Here is a 22182-nt window from a genome sequence, read left to right as displayed (position 1 = left end):
TAGTAGTAGAGTACTTCGCTTTCCCCTTTGCAGCGGGGCGGGAGCAAGGCAGGACCCGATCCGCCCAGTGGGCGAGAGCCTCGCTCTTTCTGTTCCCGGGGATTTGCTGGCCGGCCTGTGAGTCACGGCGCGCGCCTGCAGGATTGCAGCTGCGGCTGCCAGGAGGCTGCGGCCAGCTTTTGCGCGCAGCCATTGGCCGGCGCGGGGCCGCGGGGGCGGGCCGGGGGGGCAGGGGTGTTACTTGAAGAAGTGAACTTTCTCCCCTCCCTCCTCCTTCCCTGCGCGCCCGCTCTCTTCTTCCCCGGCAGCTGCCGCCTGGCTCGGGCTGTGGCTGGGATGGCGCTGAGCTGCGGCGTCGGGGGCAGAAGCGGCAGCCCGGCGGGGGGCGGCCCCGCGGCGGCGGCGGCGGCGGGTCCCGGGCTGCTGATGGAGGTGGAGAGCCCCGGCGAGGAGGAGTACGAGAGCCTGCCCCCCAGCGCCACCCTGGGCACGCACATGATGGCCGGGGCGGTGGCCGGCATCCTGGAGCACACGGTCATGTACCCCGTGGACTCCGTCAAGGTGAGCCGGCGGGAGGGCGCGCGGAGGGGAGCCAGGAGACCCCTCGCCCCGGGGCAGGGGCGCGCTGCCCCTTTCGGGCGAGTCCTGGTTGCCCCAGGCTGCTGGGGCTCCGCCGTCCGAGTGGCAGCCGCTGCCATGTGTTTCCTTCGCCCTCCCGTCCTCGCGTGGCTCCCCGCTCCCCTTCGCCTTTGACTCCAGGAGAGCGAGACTGGGGCGCAGGTCCCGGGCAGGGCAAAAGTCGGGCTGCGCTGCAGCATGGCAGTGCCACCTGGGCTCTTACAAGCAACATCTCTGTAAAGGTCGCAACTGACACCCCCCCCTTAAGCCAAGAGGGGCGTGTTTTGCTGGCTGCCCTCCGCCACCCGTATCCTCAAATTGCCATTTCTTGTCTTTACTACTACTTACAAATAGGATCCACTCACTCTGCATATTTCTGCGGTCTAATAATAATTGTGCTTCAGCACTGCAGCTGGAAATGCTGTTTCTGCTAATGATGGTGCTTAGACTTGAGACTAAGGATGCATATACATTCAAAGCACATTTTTCCTCCACCCTGAATCTCAGGAACTTCAGTTTACTACAGTTCCTGGCACCCTTAACAAACTACAGTTCCCAGGATTTTAAAAATATATTTTACTAGGGGAGTGTGTGCTTTAAATATATGTCACGTCCGCAGCCTAAGAGATGCTGATGTTCTGTGCAGTGAATCATTGGCAGAGAGCACCCCTCTTAACCAGTCGGTGGACCAGGGGGACTAGGCTAGTCCCCTAAATGTGCCTAGTAAATTAGAGTATTAAAGCCTGGCTCTTCCTTCCCAAAGCCCAGGAATCTTCTGCCTAGCTTAGGGAGGGATGTGTGTGACCCCCAGTCGTCCTCACACTATGAAAAATTTCACTGCACACCACTGCTAGTTTCTCCAGTGCACTGGGCACTGTTAACCCTGTGAATACCGTAATCGTTATGTTATCCCAGTCAGGATTAAGGAGGGAATGTGCCTAATTCATGTTAGTGAGAATACAGTAGGAGGAATGGTGGCTGCAGGACTTGGTGTTCTCCTGCTGCTAAATATTAAATTTCTAGGTAATCTTCAATCTGGAGTAAAAGTCTTGTCTCCTTTCCCCCATGCTCAGTTTAGCAGCCCTTCTCCTGCGTTCTGTTACTTGGAGATGACTGCACCACCTTCCTAGATGAACAGGTGAACTGCTTTCCCTCCTGTCATTTCAGTTGGTGGTAGGCTCTTACCAGGCACTTCGCAGGAGTATTTAGAAGTGAGCTCTGGTGACCATTTTGGCATTATCGCTGAAGAGGCATCATGGAGTTCCCCTGCCCATCTGCCAGCAAGACTGCATTATCCAATTTCTTGACATACGCGTGTGTGTTCATTGTTCAAATCAATTGCCAGTGCAATCCTAAGCATATTTGTTCAGAATCCAGTCCCATTGTGTCCAGCAAAACTTAGCTGGAAGTAAGTATGCATAGGATTGCAGCCTACAGAACTCAGACTAATGTTAACGTTGCTTTAACAAAAAAAAGAGCCACTCTTCCCACCCCTCATTGATCAGGTTTAGTCTCATTTGCAAACACACATTCATTGAATCATAGAACTGTGGATTTAGAAGGGACCACCAAGGGTCATCTAGACCGTTCCACTGTTGAACAGCTCTTACTGTCAGAAAGTTCTTCCTGATGTTTAGTTGGAATCTCCTTTCATCTAACTTGAAACCGTTGGTTCAATTCCTCCCCTCCAGAGCAGGAGAAAACAAGCTTGCTTCCTCTTCCATGCAACAGCCCTTTAGATATTTGAAGATGCTATCATTCTACGTTCTCTAGCAATATTTAGTATAATAGGCTAATGCTTTCTGCCACTCACTTGATTGCAAAAGAGGTCTGGCAGCAGGGTTGTGTCTGGTAACAGCATGGGCGTGTGCCTGACGTTACAACTCTCATTAACAAAAATGTGGCAATGTGTACTTGCTTGCCTTGCGAAGCACACTCTGGTTTGGAGCAGGAATTCGTGTGTTGCTCAAGAGTGAGGGAAAATGCAGTTGGGTGGCTGGCTTCCCTCCCTCGGTTGTTCTTGTGACTGGGTGGCGATTCCCTGATCTCAAGTTTTGCTAAGTTCAATCTTGAATGCCAGGGAATTTTTCAAGGCTTGACTTGGGAGTAGCTGTCTCCTGTCTGCTATGCATGGGGCACAGCAAATGTGCCCACTCTGTGAACCGAGGAAGGCCGCAGCTCAAAAAGTGAGTGTGAGCTTTGCACGCAGAAGGTCCCAGGTTCAATCCCTGGGGAAGAACCCTGGAGAGCCTCTGCCAGTCAGTGTCAACATTATTGGTCTGGTCTGGTCTGACTTGGTATAAGGCAGCTTCCTATGTTCATGCTATCGCTCTGACATCTGCTGCAGCAGTGGGAATCCTGTACACATGTTTAAAACATCTTCATACGTTTCCCATGGTACTTCAAGGAACATTGGTTTTCATACCGCCATTTCATCTTCCACATAGCATGTATATCTGCCCCTCATTTGATTGAACTCTTTAATATTCTCAACTCTTTACTTGAAGTCTACCTAGAGGAATGATGCTTCTAATCAGAGTTGGGGAACTATTTCAGATTCCTAGAACCCAGCTCCCGTATTTTAGTGATTAGGTACCAGGAATCTGATTGGCCCAGCTCCTACCTGAGGGAGGTGGTATTTCTGAGTTGGAGGGTGGCCATGGTAGTTTAGGGCTGGGCGCAGAGCCAGGACAGAAAGCAGGGCTGGCTCAAGACATTTTGGTACCTGAGGTGAAACACAAAATGGCACCATGAAACAATGAGTGGAGATCTACATTGGGAACAAGGGGGTAATAAAGATCTACATCGGGATCTGCTGCCCCTGTAGATCCTGCTGTCTGAGGCAGTTGCCTCACCTTGCCTCATGGGTCGGCCAGCCCTGCAGAGCATTTGGTGATGGAACAGTGCTGAAGGAGCAAGTGGCATAACCTGAGATGCAGCCTTGGCGTTTTGAGATCAGAGTCCATCTTGTATTGTCCTATTGTAGCTTCCACTGTTATAAAACAAATTGCCTGCTTTCCTTTTCCAAGTGTCAAGTTAATAATACTCAAGCTTGTGCAACGAGGAGCTAACCTGCTGGACCCCTTTGTAAAGTGGATTAAACACATTAAATTCTTTTGCGTGTGAGAGAAATGCTGGTAAATAAGCAGTAATGACTGGTTTGGTGGTGGTTCAGTCATCTCTGTGTAATCCTTTGCTGAAGGTGGCAGGTGCAGGTGAGCCACAGGTGACGATCATGAACTTGTAGGAGCTGTTTGAAGTGGGAGCAGTGGTGTAGGTGAAGTAAAAAAAGAGACACACTTGCACACCCTTTTAATAAAGGGCAGCACTGAACATGGGCAGAACGCCTTTCCAAACCCTGGAGCCAAATGTAGCTTTTCCCAACACATTTAGAATGAAGTAGAGAAGCAGGTAACAAGGTTGTCATGCAGACTTGAGCCTGGGTCCGTACTGTTTGAAAAAAAGAGGCACTGTCTTCATTGTTCATTCCCATACATTTGAAGCTTGCTGTTGATGATAGATAGCCTCCTCTGGTGTACCACCTCCAAAACATAGGGCAGGATTCTATACCAAATTGTGCATAGCTTCTTACTCCCCATCTCCTTGCATTGAGTGGGCTCAACAAATGCACTTATATTTTTCTTTGTATAATGCAATGTAATCTTAACATCCAAGACACACAGGAATGCAGGAAGCCTTCTTCTACCGAGTCAGAGTATTGGTCCCTCTAGCTCAGTATTGTTTACCGTAATTGGCGTGGCCGGAGATGCGGAGAATTGGAACTGGGACCTCCTGCACACAAGGAAGATTCTCTGCCATGGAGCTGTGGATGGTCCTTGGTTGGTTATATTGCTTGCAGCAGTGAATGCTGGAGGATGGCAGGACTTTTCTAAATATGTCAGATGTAAGTGAGCATAGTTTTTGAAAACTAACATTAAACGGCTCTACTCATTGGATTTGTGACTGCTGTTTAAGAAGCGGGGGATGGTAAGAACATTTTCACGCCTTTACATTTTTACAGACTCTTGAAGCATTATTATTACTATTACTATTAAAATTTGCATACCTCCCTTCATCTAAAGATTCCAGGGTGGTTCACATTATAAAAATACAAAATAAGAATACAAAATACATAATAAAACAAAAACAAACGAATAACCTCCCTCCCACAAACACATTAAAAAGCCATAGAATGTTAATCAGCCAAATGCCCAGTTAAGAGTTCTTGGCTTGACATAATCTAGAATTTGTCATAGACCTTTTATCAGGATCGTTATGCATGCTAGAGAATTTGGATTGGGGTTCTTCCATATTGTTAGGTGATGAGACACCCCCCTCCCCAGTTCAAAGCCCAGTGGAATAGGAGAAATGGAGTCCCACTCCAAAGCCCAGTCCGGGGGGGGGGGATGAGGGACTATGTCAATTTCAGCATCTCAGTTTCTTATCATTCCATTCTTAAGTTCAGCTATCCACATTTCTATGTCAGTTTGTGAATTTTATTTTATGTTCTCATGAAAATCCACCAGAATTTTAGTGCAGATTTCTCCTAATATGCATATATTTGTATGCAGTGTTGCCTAAAGCACACATTTTTGAAAAGCATGTTTCCCTGATATAATGCATTTTTTGTGCTTTTTTCTGCACACTAGTATATGCATTTTTGTACACATTCCTGGCTAGCAAATTGCATTGCAGAATTTGGAGCAGACTTTGGAAGGATGACTGAGTTTCAGTTCATGCATTATTTTGGAAAGTACACATTAGGTAGGTTTGCCTTTAAATATGAAGTGAATTTGACACCCCGCCCCCCCATCCCTATTCCCTGGCAGTATGGTAGGAGAATACAGAATGTGGACACTGCCAGGCAGATTTGGGGTGAGCTACATAATGACGGTCATTGCATAGCTAACAAATGGTTAGAGTTCAGCAGGTGGTTTAGGGAGTTGTATATCACATGTAGGAGGAAGTGGAGACTTCTGAGTTTGGTGACGGGTCCCCTTTTTCACTCTTTTATGGATAAGGAACTTAAAATCATTTCCTCTACGACTGAAGGAAGATGCTTCCTTTGAAGAACTACGTCAGCTGGCTTATGAAACCATCTTTGAGCTCTCCTTTTAATTCTTCCAAGGTGGTGATTTGGCAGGCTTAAAGGTTTAGTGTGTTGTAAAACATGTTAAAGAAACAAGGGAGGTGGAGGGACAGGGAGAGTCTTATTGGCATTAAATTACGTGATAAATCTCAGCTTGGTGAACTTGAAAATGTGGATATGTGCTGAACACTTTGCCGCTCAATGTATAGCAGTAATTGGTGAAAGCTGATCTGTGCTAATTGCAAAAATAAATAAAATTTCATGTTAATTGTAAAATAGTGACATATACATACACCTGAACACCCAGGGGCAACCTACAGTTAAAAACATAACAAAAAAGAGAAAAATAAAACATCAGTTTTTTTAAGGCAGTTATGCTAAGTAGACCAGGTCTTGAAGCCTCGTGGTTTCATGAAATGTTTGACAGCTGTCAGTTGGCCATCACAACAACTATAGTTTTTGGTGGAGTCGAACTCTCCTCACATGCCAAGAGATCTTTTTTAAGGGGTTCCCTTATCTTCCTTATCCCTCTCCCTGTTTGGACATCTCCTCCCTACTCGGGGCTTTGGTCTCTCTATCTCTCATTGGGATGAGAAACCTTCGTCCCACCGGAAATGCTTGGGCTGCAACTCCAGCAGCTGTGACTATTGACCATGCTTATTGAGACTGATACAATTTGTACCCCAGTAGCATTTGTGAGCCACAGGTAACCCATTTATCCCCTGTTCTTTCCATCCCTGGCCCCCTAGAGCCATATACCTTGAAGCTGATTTCTGTGTTGACTGGGGTCACACCCACACAGTACATTTAAAGCATATTTATACTTCAGTAGTCATGTCTTCCCCATTGGGAAATGTGGTTTGTTAAGGTTACTGGGAATCATAGTTCTCGGAGGAGTCTTCTAAGAACTCACAGCACCCTTAATGGATCCTATAAACTGAATTTCTTAAGGGTGCCGAGAGTTGTTAGGAGACCCCTAAGAGAGCTACCATTCCCAGCACCCTTAACAAACTTCAGTTCCCAGGATTCTTTGGGGGAAGACTATTAAAGTGGTATAAAAGTGGTTTGAATGCATGGTGTGGCTGTGGCCTGGTTCTTCGAGGCTGCAGGGGGCTTGAATTGCATTCCTAGAAAACTTGGGAGGTGCTGTGGCTGAACAGGAGCCCTTTGGACAAAAAGTATGTCCTCTGCCATTTGGCGATGGTCCTGAGCTCTTCTCTTCCTGCAGCAAATGGCAAATTTCTCAGCTGAGTCTGTGCATGGGAGATGAAAAGTTTCAAATCCTCTGGCCTAGTTTTTGTTTAGTGTGCATTTACAGACAAAATGTGGAGTAGGAATTTTTGTATGTGCAATTGAAAAGTTGATAATATCCACTTTGGAGGAAAAAATTGGGTTGGGGCGGGAAGCTAGATACATTCAGTGTGTGTGTTTATGTAAGCGCTTAAATTACAGGTATCATCAGGGTCAGCAGGTAAACAAATTTTGTTAAGGTAGAATGTGCTCAGATTCCATACTTAACACTGTCCATATCTTATTAAAACACACTACTCTTGGGGGCCAGGCGTGTCTCTTTTTCACCTTGAGTGGCAGGTGACACTTTGTTATAAATACCTTCATATGCTCCTTGTTTTGGTGTCTGAACTTAGCAGAATCACTATTGAACTGTTTCTGTATAGTAGCTAAAAGATATTTACTCCTGGGGAGAACCCCCCCCCCCCAATACAGAATGTAAGCAAGCAGTCCAAGATGCTTCGTGTTCATATTGCTTTTGGGGATTTGTGCAGTTGGAAAATTTGCTTTTAAAAAATTATGCCTATGGCTGTGGAGTTCACTTCATGTGGGTTGAAGGATCCAGGAAGCAACACAGCAGAAACCAAATTCATGGTTCTCAGAAGTCCTATGACTTCTGCACGTGATACCCAATGTTACTCAAATTAGAGTAGACATATTGAAATCAGTAGAGTTAAGAAACTTAAGTTTGACTTAGTTGGCTATCAACTTTTAATTTGGGGGTTGCTGGGAGAGATGGTTGTTCTGTGTTCAGGCCTTCCAGTTCCACCACAAGTGCTGAAGAACAACATCTGCCTTGTCAGCCACCTATTACGGTACATCATTCATATTATTACAGGGACATCAATATTCGTGGGACTTGAGTGCACATTAAAATATTTTCTGTCCAGTCTTTCCACAGTGGAGTCTACAAGGCATCTTAACAAGCTTGTTTCAAATACAGCTGTAACAAAAAATCTGAAATAATCCAGCTGCAAAGTAACTAAAATATGAAATATAGGCTACAAAAGAGCAGCCTTCACTTAAGAGCTCTTTCAAATGAGACAGTCTTCAGAGGGTACAAGATTGCAAGCCATATGGGAGTTGGTCTGGTTGAACTTGGTAGGACTTCTGCACAAAATAAAATGCATAAAAATGTGCGTACTCGTGCTGAAAGGGACCTTGGGATTTGTTCTACAGCCACCGAAGGTTGAAGTTTGTAAACAAAAAGACAGGTCCTTTCTCTCAAGTGGCTGAGAGTCTAGACCAGGGTTGCACAACTTGTGACCCTCCAGATGATGTTGGACTACACCTCCCATCATCCCTGATCACTGGCTATCGGATTGCCGGGGTCTGGCAGAAGAGGGAACGAAAGCTCTGTCCTTCATGCAGTATTGTGGTCTTCATCAAAAGTTTGCTTGTGTGAAGCTCTTGTTTTTGACCTGAAGATCCATTCTGATTTTGCAGATACAGTGCTTGTCAGTGGTGGACCAACTGTGATCTGATCCACATATTGTAGATTGGCTTTTAGGCCCAAATCTCGAACGTGATGCTGTGTGTGTGAATTTCAGACTTGTGTGACCTATTTGTTTTGGTTTGCTAGGAGCCACCAATCTACCAGCCGGGGGTAGGTGCAGGAGAGGGGCTCCAGGATGACCTAGGGTGCCATGAAAGATGGTCAGGGGTGCTGCAGGCAACACTGGCCTCTGTCCCTCTTTCCTTCCCTCCCTCCTCTGATGCCCTCTCACGTCTCTGCCTCCCAAAGGCTTGCACAGCGAATGGTGCCTCTGGGGCTGGCCAGGGGGTGCTTCCCAGGCCCCTGTGGGGCAGTGTGAGGAGGCACCTCTCTTTGGGGGGGAGGGCAGCTCAGAGACCAGGGACGGCAGCAGCAGTGGGCAGTGTTAGCAGCCGGCCTGGGACTTGTAGCTTGGGCAAGCATTTCATTGCTGTAGTCCGTTTGAATGGGGTGCTGGCTTCATGGAATGCGGATTGGCTAAGTTTTTGCTTGCTTGCCCATCATGTTTAATCAGGACTTAGTGTGTCTTCTGCATGCCTAAGAGGTTGCACAGGACCACTGAAAGACCACAGGGTGAAATGCTTTCATTCCTTCTCTGTCGCAGGTTGCACGCGGCCTTCTGAAATGACATACCATACTTTTCTGTGTATAAGACTGTTTTTTTATTCCAAAAACATGTTCAAAGTTTGAGGTCATCTTATACATGGGTAGTGCATTCTGGGGCCGTGGGATTGGTTGCTGCCGCGGGTTGGAGATTGTTATTTGCATCCCTCCCTGGCTGCGCTGCTCTAATCCAGCAGGCGGTTATTCAAAAGTGTGCTTTGGCAGGCTTTTCCAGAGTGTGTTGCCAGAGCTTGGCAGAATTAAGTGTACACAAAGTTGCTTCGCATGGCTTATGAGCACTTCCTGTTTTTTTGGATGAAAAACGGCTCTGCTTATCTTATGTGATGTGTAGCAGGAGAGCCAGCGGTGTGAATCAATACCTTCTATTGGTTCTAGTTTTTGAAAAATCTCTTTTCGAAATCTAAAACTTGTTGTTTAGTCGTTTAGTCGTGTCCGATTCTTCATGACCCCATGGACCAGAGCACGCCAGGCATTTCTGTCTTCCACTAAAACTAAAACTAAACTAAAACTAAACCTCCCTAAAATGAGAGGATGACAACTTTCAGATTGAGTTTCTAGGACAGAGCTTTCCAAACTGTGTGTCGCGGTACTTTAGTGTGTCAGCTGCAGTGTGTAGGTGTGTCATGCAAAAACTCCCTGTGCTCCTCCTGGGGCTGGAAAGGGAGCGGGCAGCCTGCCGGGTAGCTAGTAAAACTGAATTAGTGTGTCGTGAAATGATGCATGTCAAAAAAGTGTGTCACCAACATGAAAAGTTGGGAAAACTTTTAATTGGGGGGTGAGGAACACTGTACCCCTCCAGATTGGGCTGCAATTCTCATTATTTCTGACCATCTGGAGGGCCCAACACTGTGGAAGATAGCCCAAAGGGGGCACAGTCTCCCATTTCATCCCTGGTTTGGTGTAGTGGGTCAGAGACTAAGCTGGGGCCACATCCACACCAGCCATTTAAAGCAGCATACTCATACTCATACATCTATGCTTCCCCAAAAGCATCCTGGGTACTATAGTTGGTTAAGGGTGCTGAGAGTCTTTAGAAGACCCCTATTCCCTTCCCATGTGGAGTGCTTCAAAAATCCATGTTCTGCTGCGAACATGCTGGGCAAACCTTGCTCCTCCTGTGCACCATAAGAGAATAATAATATAGACCTGCCATGTGCTATTCTTATGATGCCTCCAACAATATATTGTGTGAGGGATACTTGAAAAATGCTATATGAATGCTTGCTGTATCCTCCGACCCAGGGTGTGCCTGCTAGACCAGCACTTTTCTAAACGTTGTTCCTTGGTACTCTCTGTGACCTTGTTTTGCTGGAGGTGATGGAGAACCAGAAACTTGGAGGAGATGAAATAGCGTTTCTCGATTAGAACACCAAGCAGGAGTAATGTATACAGCAGATATTTACATGTACTGTATCTGTAGCGGATCTCTCTTTTTGAGGTGGTGAACTTTGCATGCATTATAGATCCTTTTCCAGATCTGCTTTAACATGCAGGAGTTCCATGGATGATATGCGAGGATTTCCTGAAAGGGCAGGAAGTTCAGTGGTTGGAAATGTACAAAACAACAACTGTTTTTTTTTTTAAAAAAAAATCAAACATTGTACATTTGAGGGCTAGAAATTTGTTGATCTGCCACTCCCATAACTCCAATGTGATGCTGGGCAAATAGATAGGATTATGAAACAGTTAAGACACTTCTTGGGGTTTGCCCACTACTTTGGACTTTTCCTCATGTTTCAAAAAATGTTTTTCCCCCTTTACTGAAAATCCTGGCAAGACTGTGAGAAACTGAAAGCAGCATTTTCTCTCCTCTCTGCCCTTCCCTTCCCTTCCTCTGCTGCCACCACTGGAACTAAGTAACTTTGAAACTGTAAGAGCAAAAGTCCTAAGTTGCATCACAGCCTTACTTTACCAGTGATATCTTGGTCTTCCTGGTCAAAGTGCCTTTAAAATTGCTGCCTCAAATGAGGGCATTCATTCAGGCAGCTGTTGTGGAAGCTTGTTCTGTTGCGTAATCGGCATAACAGGAAGAGTCTACCGTCCTGAAGGTTGCTCTGGGCCTTTATGCACAGGGATTATGAAATTCTCCCTATGCAAATTTCTCCCCAGTCTTTAGGGCTCCAACTTACCTGAACTTTGCCACAAGTGATGGGCGCATTCATGCCTTCTGTCTCCCCCCAGTCCAGTTCCCTCCCCTGGTGTGCAGATCACTTCTGCACATGCGCGTAAGGATACCAAAGCACAACCTGGTGTTGTGACATTATGCATGCACTGATTAAAAAACTGGTTTTGATCCCTCCTGGCACATTTGACTCTGCAGCATGTGTTTCTATGAGCAATTGAGCACTGAAGTATGCAATTGCCTGCACATAAGGAATGAATTATGTCTTGAGGTGGTGCCATTATGTGATGAGTGGCTCAGGTGATGGCTGGTGAGTTTGGTGTTGTTGTTGGTTGTTAATCTGATACTTTTCCTTCTCTTCACCATAAGGTCCCAAGGCAGTTTGCAGCAATTAAAAAACTACAATACTGAAAACTGTTTAAAACAAACTACAGTCACAGGAATAGGGTTGTTCCCAAAAACCTATATCTTGGCTGTCAGTTTGTTCTGTTCACGTTAAGCAGGCTATTGGCCCATATTTCCCTTCTGTCTGCCTTTTGGCCGCTGTGTGGCTATTGTGTGCAGCTAACCAGGCACACAGGGCTGGATGCCTGCAGTGATGATGGCTGTGCATGAGCAGCTGCTTTCTGTCTGGCCCAGGTCCCTGCGAGGCACCTAAAGGTGACGGGTTAAGCAGATGTCATGGTCTTGGGCGAAAGATACCATGCAGCTCAGAGCAGAACCCTGTGTACATGTACCGTCCATGAGAATAAGTCTTGCTGTCTTCAATAGGTAAAGGTACCCCTGCCCGTACGGGCCAGTCGTGACCGACTCTAGGGTTGCGCGCTCATCTTGCTCAAGAGGCTGGGAGCTGGCGCTGTCCGAAGACACTTCCGGGACACGTGGCCAGCCTGACGAAGCTGCAACTGGCGAGCCAGCACCAGTGCCGCACACGGAAACGCCGTTTACCTTCCCGCTATAAAGCGGTACCTATTTATCTACTTGCACTTAGAGGTGCTTTCAAACTGCTAGGTGGGCAGGAGCTGGGACCGAACGACGGGAGCTCACCCCGCCGCGGGGATTCGAACCGCCGACCTTACGATCAGCAAGTCCTAGGCACTGAGGTTTTACCCACAGCGCCACCCGCGTCCCTGCTGTCTTCAATAGGACCCAGGAAAGTGCCTGGCACAAAGGCCTTATTCTCTGTTTGTGCAATATGGACATGATGGATCCTAGAAGCTCTTGCACCAAAAAACCTGCCTGCTGCATTTTATCTGTGGGCGTTCTTTTTTCTCAACAAAATCATTTTCTTAAGCATGATCAGAGGATTTATTTTGTTTTCTGCAGTGTGGAGGGACTTGCCCACGATCTGCTTACTGCATTTTGGGTGGGGAGGAAATTTCGGTCAGATGGGCTAGCAATGCTGGAAATGCCTTGGCTTAGTTGCTTGCGGATGAGCTTTAGCCCCTGTTGACTCAAAGGTTTCCCTTTGCCCATGTGCATCTTCTTGTCAGTGGCAAAGCAGACTCATTCTGACAGGGTGTGAGTCTGCCTTGCCAGGAGTCCAGGTACAGAATGCCCTTCAACGTTATCTTTTAGGTGATGGTAACAAAACAACCCCCCTTTTTATTTTCCCAAGCTATTTAAAATTCTATCAGTGATGTGTTCTTAGTACTGTTTCAGCTGTCTCATCTGCTGCTTTTTATCTTGATTAATTGCATTGTACCCCTTGTGTTTTTTACTCACCCAGTGGCCACAGGCGACTAGGAATTCCATGCAGGCGAGTGGGTGGTCCGGCAGAGGAGGAGCAGATCTCTCTGCCTCTTACTTCATGAATCCACTTCTGTGCTGGCCATGGAGGATGGCACACCCACCCCTCAGCTCCAACCCTCCTCTGCCGGCCTGCTTGGCAGAAGGGATCATTATTAGTCTGCTACTAAGAGGGTAGTATCCTGCGTTAACAAGTCTGGAGATGCAAGCTGCTACTAGGCTCAAGCTCATTGGTGGAAAGGAAGACTATAAATGTAATAAATAACAGTTAATAAACAGTTTTAAAAAGCCCATGAAAAGTTACAAGGCTGTCATAAGCAACCTTGAAAGTTTTAGAAAATGAACAGTGATAAAATGATTTTATATTTTAAATGTTTATATATCTGTGGATTGAGTGGAAGGGAGAAATGGTGGGTGAATAGTCTGGTCCTCTTGGGCTTCCTGGTGTGACTTTTCCAACTCCAGACTGAGCCTCAGCAGGGCTAGGGAGTACTTGGCCTAGTGGAGAATGAGCTGTGCTTGTACTGGGCCTGTGCTTCTCATCCAAGAAGAGAGGGGGAAAGTTCAGAGTTCGATGAAAGTGTTTATTATTGTGCCAGCTGATGGACGTGACATTTCCCAGTATTTATGCAAGTGTAAAAAGATAGGCCTCTGCCCCAAGGAGTGTGAAATCTAAATTTAAACAGGAAAGAGGGGAGTGAATTGTGTTGACATGTGTGAATAGAAAGCTTTCATTTTCTCTTCTTAACATGGGCCAGAACCAAATGTTTCCTGCCAGTCGCTTGCACAATTGCAAGGGAAGCTTGCATTTTCTGGCCCAGGCCTGCTTCTCCCTCCCTGCCTACGTAACCTTGTTTCACTGCTGGGAAAGATGACTGAGCATTTGGCGCGCTCTGAGTGTGGATGCGTTGACTAACCTTGAATGGCAGGCCTCTCTGAACACGGAGAGTGTGCAATTGCCATGGCTGCTTGCTTGCAAATGGAAGTGGAGGAATACTAGATCTGTGCTTTGCCAAGGTAAACTTTGGCTGCACTTGCCAAAGAGAGACTTTCCTTTGGCTTGTGTTTCCTCCTTCTGCAGAGCAGTCATTCTGGGGAGGATTCCTTCCAAGCTTCTGAGAAGCTCTGCCTTTTCCTGATGGGTCTTAATCATTTTGCGGTGGTGGTTGTGGTCTGCTGCTCTTCGCATTGAATCTTATTTACAAGAATGTGTGGCTTTGGGGGCAGAGGAAGCTGCCTTATACCGAGTCAGACCATTGGTCCATCTAGCTCAGTATTGTCTACACGGACTGGCAGCAGCTCTGCAGGATTTTGGGCAGGGAGTCTTTGCCAGCCCTTTCTGGAGATGCCACAGATTGAGCTTGGAACCTCATACTCTGCCACTGAGTTGTGACCTTGCTCAAAGGATGCGTCTTCTCTTTTACTTGCGTGAAGGCAGGTAGATTGCTCCTTCAAATGTTTAGCTTTCCTGGAGCCTTTTTAAAAAAGATGGCATCTGTTTGAGGTTATAGAGGGGAATCCTTGGTTGTGAAGCCCAGAGTTTGGTTCACGTTCTCCCCTCCACTGTGACAACTGTCCATTTGCTTACCCCCATCTCTCTTTCCCTTCCTGGGCTCAACTTGCACTGCTATGCAGGATAGCTGGGAGAGCATGAGACTGTTAATCTCAGCGTCGTGGGTTTGAGTCCCAGTTTGGGCAAAAGATTCCTGCATTGCAGAGGGTTGGACTAGGTGACCCTCCTTCTTTACAATTCTATGCTTCTAAGAATGGAAGGCACGTGAATGGCTGCTGCTGCTGCTGCTGCTGCTGTTGACACTCACAGGTGAGGAGAGTCCTGTCGTGCTTGGCTCCTGCCTACGGGCTTCCCATGGGCATCTGGCTGGCTGCTGTGATAGCAAGATACCTGACTAGATGAGCTTTGGGCCTGTTCCAAGAGGGCTCTTCTTCTCTTCTCTTGGGCAGGAGAACAGGAGACAATAACAGTGTAGAGTAGCAGCGCCTACAGGGCCCCATACACTGGCAGTGGGTGCTTTGCTGCGGAGTGCCGCTGGGGGTGAATCCTGTGCCCTGCGTATACAAAACATGGGAAATGCTGGATGTCTCAGTGCTTGGGACAGAGGCATCTGCAATGAAGAAAAGCAGGGGCGAAGATGCTGGAAAGGATGCACAACACATATTTTTAAAAGTGTGTGTTGGGGGGTGTTGGTCTGTCAGTAGTTGCAAGCGATGCCTCCACACTTGCAAGCTGCTCTGAGCTTGCAAGAATGGGACTATATGTAAATGAAATAAAATTGCTTTTTTGTGAAGAGGATCCCTGTGGTACTTATTTTGCAGCAGTTTCCCTTGTGGGATGCTTGAAATCTACCTGTTTTCAATACAGGTGTTTCTGGGGAATTGCAGAAAGAGACCCTTGTTTTCCAGAGATGCTGCTGATTAGGAGTGGTGTTTGGATGCTGGGCAAGTGTTCCTCACGTCAGCTTTGCACAACCTTCAGTCTTGCCTTCATAAATTTCTGTCCTCTCCTGTTTGACAGCTGGAGACCTGTGTGCATACCTGGCAGTATACTTGGGGAGATTTTCTTTCCAGCAGCATTTGACTGATTTGCTTGTATCAAGTTGTTGTTGCTGTTGTTGTTGTTTAGTCATGTCCGCCTCTTCGTGACCCCCTGTACCAGAGCACGCCAGGCACTCCTGTCTTCCACTGCCTCCCGCAGTTTGGTCAGACTCATGTTTGTAGCTTCGAGAACACTGTCCAACCATCTCGTCCTCTGTCGTCCCCTTCTCCTTGTGCCCTCAATCTTTCCCAACATCAGGGTCTTTTCCAGGGAGTCTTCTCTTCTCATGAGGTGGCCGAAGTCTTGGAGCCTCAGCTTCAGGATCTGTCCTTCCAGTGAGCACTCAGGGCTGATTTCCTTAAGAATGGATAGGTTTGATCTTCTTGCAGTCCACGGGACTCTCAAGACTCTCCTCCAGCACCATAATTCAAAAGCATCAATTCTTCGGCGATCAGCCTTCTTTATGGTCCACCTCTCACTTCCATACATCACTACTGGGAAAACCATAGCTATATGGACCTTTGTCGGCAAGGTGATAGGTTGAAGTGGCCAAGTTTGCCTAAAGCTTCATTTGCAGTTGGTATCCATTCATTGTTAACTAAGGAACTTGCAAAGCAGAAGCGCTTCTACTTTGTAAAGCCCTCCTCCCCACATCTCTGGTGGTGAGTTCTCTTCCCTTCCTACCCACATACCCTGCTGGACTCTTCTAGGGAGAGTGGAGTTACTGAGACAGCCTGCAGAAGCATTGTGCAAATGAACAAGACTACCCGAAAGGAGGAGTTGGTGAGACCATAAATTTTGCATGCCCAGTAAGTCACGCCAGCCAAAACTGGTGGAGCCCTCTTGTTCAGGGTTGCCTCCTTTAAGCTGTTTATTTATTAGGTGCCTCATAATGGTGATTATTTGGGCAGCGCGCAGTAAGTTAAGAATTTTTTTTGATGTGGATTCACAGTAAAAGCTAAACCAGTGCTGGGATCAGGACTCCTCCTTATCTCTGTGTGTCATTAGTTCTGCTGAAGAGGCTTTTTGAGGGCAGCCGCCTCATTTGTAAGACTGGAATGAGGATCCTTCCTCTGGAGTTAGGGCTGCTGCTGGGATCTCCATTCTGAAAAGAGAGAAAAACAAAGGGAGGCTTCTGCAAGTTATTTTGTGCAAGTGTCTTTGTGTTGCGGGTTGCACCCAAAATTTCTCTTTCTCCGGAATGCCGCTCCATTAATGTCTAAAGAAAATCTCAATTACTTTATCTTCCAGTCATCAGCAGTTGGCTTGAGGGTTGTATTCCTAGATATGTGAAGGCCTGGAAGAAAAATGGAAAAATTGAGGACCTCCTCCCCATTATTCTGTCCCCACCCCCCACCAGGCCTTCCCATCTCTCTAGGTGCTTCTTCTTTTTAATGAGTTTGTGTTCAAATTTGGGTGCCAGCCCTGCAGAAGGCTTATTAACTGTTAATAATGTGTAGTCAGCTAGAAAGCTTGGATTTATTTTGCTTGCTCTGGCTTGCCCTATTTCCTTTCAGCACTTTAAGAGCTGGCTGCACTTTAATAGCCAGTAGGTGGGGCTTCTCCTTCCCAGGGGGTGCAGTGATGGGAGCAGCCATGTTGGCTGAGCGCCTTTCTGCTGTGGAGAAGTTCAAAGATGCAGAAGTACCATGACTTCCTGAAGGGCTGTTGGATCGAAGAGGGCAAAGCTCACCCCTGGGTTTGCCAAGGATTGACTCTGTAACCTTCTGTATGCAAAGCACCTCCTCCATCACCGAGCAACAGCCCAGATGTGGAGGATTGACTTGTCAGGATGAGTGGGACTTGTAGCATCCCCACATTTTGGAGGCACTGACTGCCCTCTGCACTGGGCACTAAAAGTACATGGTTATCACTACTCCAGTATGAAGAATGTCCAAGGAGCATAACTGCTTGGATTCCTAAAATACAGGCTTCCCTCTAGCCCCGTTTTCACACAGGCTGCAGTTGCATGCATTTCCCATTCTTGGGCAAGCACAAGCTGCTACTGGTTCTGCTTCATGGTCCACACTTGCAAGACATCTTTGTTTTAGCTTTTATTGACATAGCCAAAGGGGATTCAATACCAAAGCCTTGTGACATATTTTGTTTTCCAGTGCAGCTTTGTGCTAGGAATGTAAATCTCAGAATGCAATGTCTCAAAATAGTCTGCAGGAAGCTAAATGGAAACTAAAGTTCACCATTAAAAGGGATTGCTTTGGTTGCGTTTTACTAGAATAGCATTTTAGTGGCATCTCTCCATAGACAGGCATGCCAGGGCCAGCGTTCATGGATCTTAGTCATATGTGCTTTGCTACTGCAATGTAGATTCCAGATGCTTTTTTATTTTTGAGGCCTGTCCAAGGCCAGTACTACCATTAGGTAGAGGGAGTCAGCTCCTTCAGGCATCAGATGCTGGGCAGGAGGGCAGGAAGTGGCAGCAAGGTAGTGGAAAGATGGCTGTATGTGCTATGCACCCTCCAAACTTGCCTACTGCTCTCATTTGCGGTGGCCAAAATTGCCATGATTGCTAATCCAGTCAGCTTCTGAACATGTAAGCCAAGGAGTGGGAGGTACCATATAACTCCGGTCCTTAAAGACCTACATTGTCTCCCAGTATGTTTCCGAGCACAATTCAAAGGGTTGGTGCTGACCTTTAAAGCACTAAACGGCCTCGGCCCAGTAGACCTGAAGGAGCATCTCCACCCCCATTGTTCAACCCAGACACTGAGGTCCAGCTCCGATGGCCTTCTGGTGGTTCCCTCACTGTGAGAAGCAAAGTTGCAGGCAACCAGGCAGAGGGCCTTCTCGGTAGTGGCGCCTCCCCTGTGGAATGCCCTCCCATCAGATGTCAAGGAAATAAACTACTATCTGACTTTTAGAAGACATCTGAACGCAGCCCTGTTTAGGGAAGTTTTTAATGTGTGATGTTTTATTACATTTTTTATATTCTGTTGGGAGCCACCCAGAGAGGCTGGGGAAACCCAGCCAGATGGGTGGGGTATAAATAAATTACTACTACTACTACCACTACTACTACTATTGCTACTACTACTATCTTGTTCCTCACCTGAAGCAGCAAAATATCTTGGGCTGGCCCTGCATATGCTTCATGTTGGCTTCTGAACTGATAAATCTGATGGGTAGCACAGATCCTGGATTCATGGGCATAATAACAGTGTGGGTTGCAATCTAAACCAGTGTTTCCAGGTAGATATTCCCCTCCCCTCTCCCTGGGGTTTTGGGTCTGTGAAGAGGGTGAGGGGGCCTAGGGTTAGAAAAGGCGTTTATGAGGCACAGAGTGAAAAATTTAATTAGGAACTATGAGCCCCAGAAATATAGGGCATGGGCATGTATAGACTGCATTTCTGTTGCCATTGAGGAACTTCTAAATTTAATAAGATTATTCCACAGTGCAACAATATTCCTTAAAAAAACCGTTTTATGATTCTTGGGAATGGTGATTGATAGATAAATGTTGGTTATATATTGATTTTTCTTGATTGTATTTCATTTACATTCCCAAGAATTTGGGTTGCAGTTAATAACGACTTTATAAGCTCATAAAGGGATCAGTGAACTCAGAAGTTTGGGAAACCCTGATCTAAACAGAGGCATAAAATTCCAGAGCTGTTGGACAGGAACTGTGGGGATCCAATGGATTGGATGCCTTGCGAGGGACATAAAAAGGTATCTTTACCTGAGACAGTGAGGAGTAGCAGTCAGTGCAGGACTTGCTGGAAGGAGGAGTACAAGGTGCCATCCAACCATCTGAGGGACTCCATTCCAGATTTGTGTAGGGTTTGCCCCTTAGCCTTTCTTCTCCTGAAGATGTTCCACAAGGCAGTGGAGATTTAGGACCAGAGTTTTTCTTCTTCTAAATGGGCCACCTTCCCAGGTTGAGGAGCCCCATCTACTCAAGAGGAGACCCATTGAATACTTGGACCTAGGTTAGCCATGTCTGCAAATTTCAGTGGGTCTGAGTATGATCAGCATGGGATACCGCCCAGGGCCTTTACAATATATCTACTGCCCTTCGGGGTTTATCTCATTTGATGATCTTCGTCGAGGGTTCTTGCTGTGGAGGATGAGGCTGCCAAAGCCAACCAGCCATGATAGCTATATGTTGCCACCAAGATCAAGGGTAGCCTTCCTGCGAATAAAGGTTCTGCATGGGAGCATCAGTGGCAGAATGCTGTTCTGTTCATGCCCTATTTGTCGGTTCACCATTGAGGCATCTGGTTGGCCACTGTGAGGAATGGGATGCTGTGCATTTCTTTACAAAATTAATTTTATAATACCAGGAAGTCCTGGTCTGGGTGGACTCGTGGTCTGAGTGTAAGGCCATTTCAGATGTTCATATGATGCTCAGCTTGGAGAAATATTTTTTGGTGCTGATTCAAGCGGCTGGAGAGTGTGTGCAAATGGGAACTGTCAGGATTTTGTTTCCATTGCCAAAGAATGGCTGTCCAAGACGAGTGGAAAACCCTTCCCACCCCCTTGCGTGCAGAAAGCTGGTTTGCAAGAGTGTGCACCAATGGGATTCCTTACCAGGCCGGTATTAACAGGTGCCTCATGATGTTATTTCCCAGGCACACTTCTGTGTTCTTCACCCAGGGGCGTTTTGTATGCCTTGAAGGAGTGTTTGAAATTATTAGCCCATTGCGACCAAATGAAGATGTCTAGGCGCCAGGATGTTGTCTGATATCTCCACCATCTAGAGGTGCATGCCTGGGGATCCTTGGATCTGGACAGTTTTCACACATTAATACCACATCCTGTATATAACCACATGTCAGTTATATTTTATATGCACAATCAGAATGAATTTCAGGAACCAAAATGATTTTTCTGTGCAGCCGGAATAGGAGCGCTGAACAACGTTACAGTCAATTGTTGTAGCTTGAACTTCACTTACTCCGCCCCAGTGCCCTGCTTGCAGTTATGAAGAATATTCTTACGTTATGAATGATCCATGCCTAGGGCTTTTTTCAGCTGGAACTCCCTGGAACTCAGTTTTGGCATCTCTCAGGTGAGTTCCAGCACCTCTCAGGTAGGCACCATTGCTATTCTAAGAGGATGAGGGACGCATTCAGGGTGAGTTCTGGCACCACTTTTTCTAGAAAAATAGCACTGCATGCCACCATTAACAAAAAGAGGTAGGAATCAGCCAATATATATGTGGATCAAGTGACTTTTCTTCCTTAAGTTCTCAAAGTTCTTAACCTAGCTCAAGATTGTCATCTGAACAAGCCAGGTGACAGTCAGTCATTTGAAAAACAAGACTTGGCTGTCTGGCCCCCAAATGGCAACTAGGCAATCTGTTTTGGCGACTGTAACCTTGGTTTAAGGAGCCATTTGGCACCTAGCTTATATATCTGAGTTTCTAACACTGATGAGTGGCAGAAAGGTACAGCTATGCTTTATGCTCTTCCAGTGTCTGTTGGTCTGCATTCTCTTATTCCATAATTGTATTGAAAATGGCATGAAGTTGAGAATCACTTTCGTCCTAAAAGCTTAAAAAGCCCTCCGCCTATGGCTATGAAGGCTTGCAATCATATGGGTTACGTGTGATGAAGTCAGAGCAGCTGTGCAGGGCTGCTAAGTTCCCTTCAAAGCAGAAAGTATGTTTTGCAAGTGAATGGACTTGCCAGAAATGTTGTAATTTGTCAAATGCAGTCCCTGCACAGAGAGCTGGGTGTTCATTCATTTTAACATCTTCCACGCTCATCTTGCTGATGCAAAAGCCAGGATGCAAAAGTCAGTGATAGAGCACCCTTGGCAATATATTATCAAACTGTTGTCCTTAGACCATAGTGGGGTCTGCAAGCTCCATTTGGGTGTTCTTAAGCAGTTTTACCCCTTCATGGATCACTGCCTTGCCGTGGCGAAGGGGCTTGAAGAACTCAGAGAAGCTATGAACTACGCCGAGCAGGGCACACAAGATGAACAGGTCATAGTGGAGAGTTTTGACCAAACGTGATCCACCTGGAGGAGGAACCGGCAAGCCACTCCAGTATCCTTGCCAAGAAAACTCCATGGACAAAGACAACAGGCATATAAAAGTTATGACGCTGGAAGATGAGCCCCTCAGGTCGGAAGGCGTCCAACATGCTACTGGGGAAGAGCGGAGGGCAAGTACAAGTAGATCCAGAGCTGATGAAGCGGCTGGGCCAAAGCCGAAAGGACGCTCAGTTGCGGATATGCCTGGAAGCGAAAGGAAAGTCCAATGCTGTAAAGAAAAATATTGCATAGGAACCTGGAATGTAAGAACCATGAACCTGGGTAAGTTGGAGGTGGTCAAAAATGAGATGGCAAGAATAAATATTGACATCCTGGGCATCAGTGAACTAAAATGGACGGGAATGGGCGAATTCAGTTCGGATGACCATCACATCTACTACTGTGGGCAAGAAACCCGTAAAAGAAATGGAGTGGCCCTCATAGTCAACAAAAGAGTGGCGAAAGCTGTACTGGGATGCAATCTCAAAAATGATAGAATGATCTCGATACGAATCCAAGGCAGACCTTTTAACATCACAGTAATCCAAGTTTATGCACCAACCACTGGTGCTGAAGAAACTGAAATAGACCAATTCTATGAAGACTTACAAGACCTTATAGAAGTGACACCAAAGAAGGAT

The 22182-nt window shown here is 46.5% G+C and overlaps 1 protein-coding gene across 1 annotated transcript in view; it reads left to right on the top strand.

The window, feature by feature from the left end:
* The first annotated feature begins 465 nt into the window (after positions 1 to 465).
* The window catches only part of SLC25A37 (solute carrier family 25 member 37), a 35820-nt gene continuing 14103 nt past the window's right edge, over positions 466 to 22182 (top strand). The window contains exons 1-2 of the mRNA XM_053367851.1: positions 466 to 561; positions 1692 to 1756. The gene's annotated coding sequence lies outside the window, so the exon portion shown is untranslated. The remainder of the gene's footprint in view (positions 562 to 1691; positions 1757 to 22182) is intronic.

Source organism: Podarcis raffonei, chromosome 15 (genome assembly GCF_027172205.1).
Source record: "Podarcis raffonei isolate rPodRaf1 chromosome 15, rPodRaf1.pri, whole genome shotgun sequence".
Taxonomy (NCBI): Eukaryota; Metazoa; Chordata; class Lepidosauria; order Squamata; family Lacertidae; genus Podarcis; species Podarcis raffonei.
The sequence above is the reverse complement of the archived record's forward strand: the minus strand, read 5'-3'. Positions and strand labels throughout refer to the sequence as shown.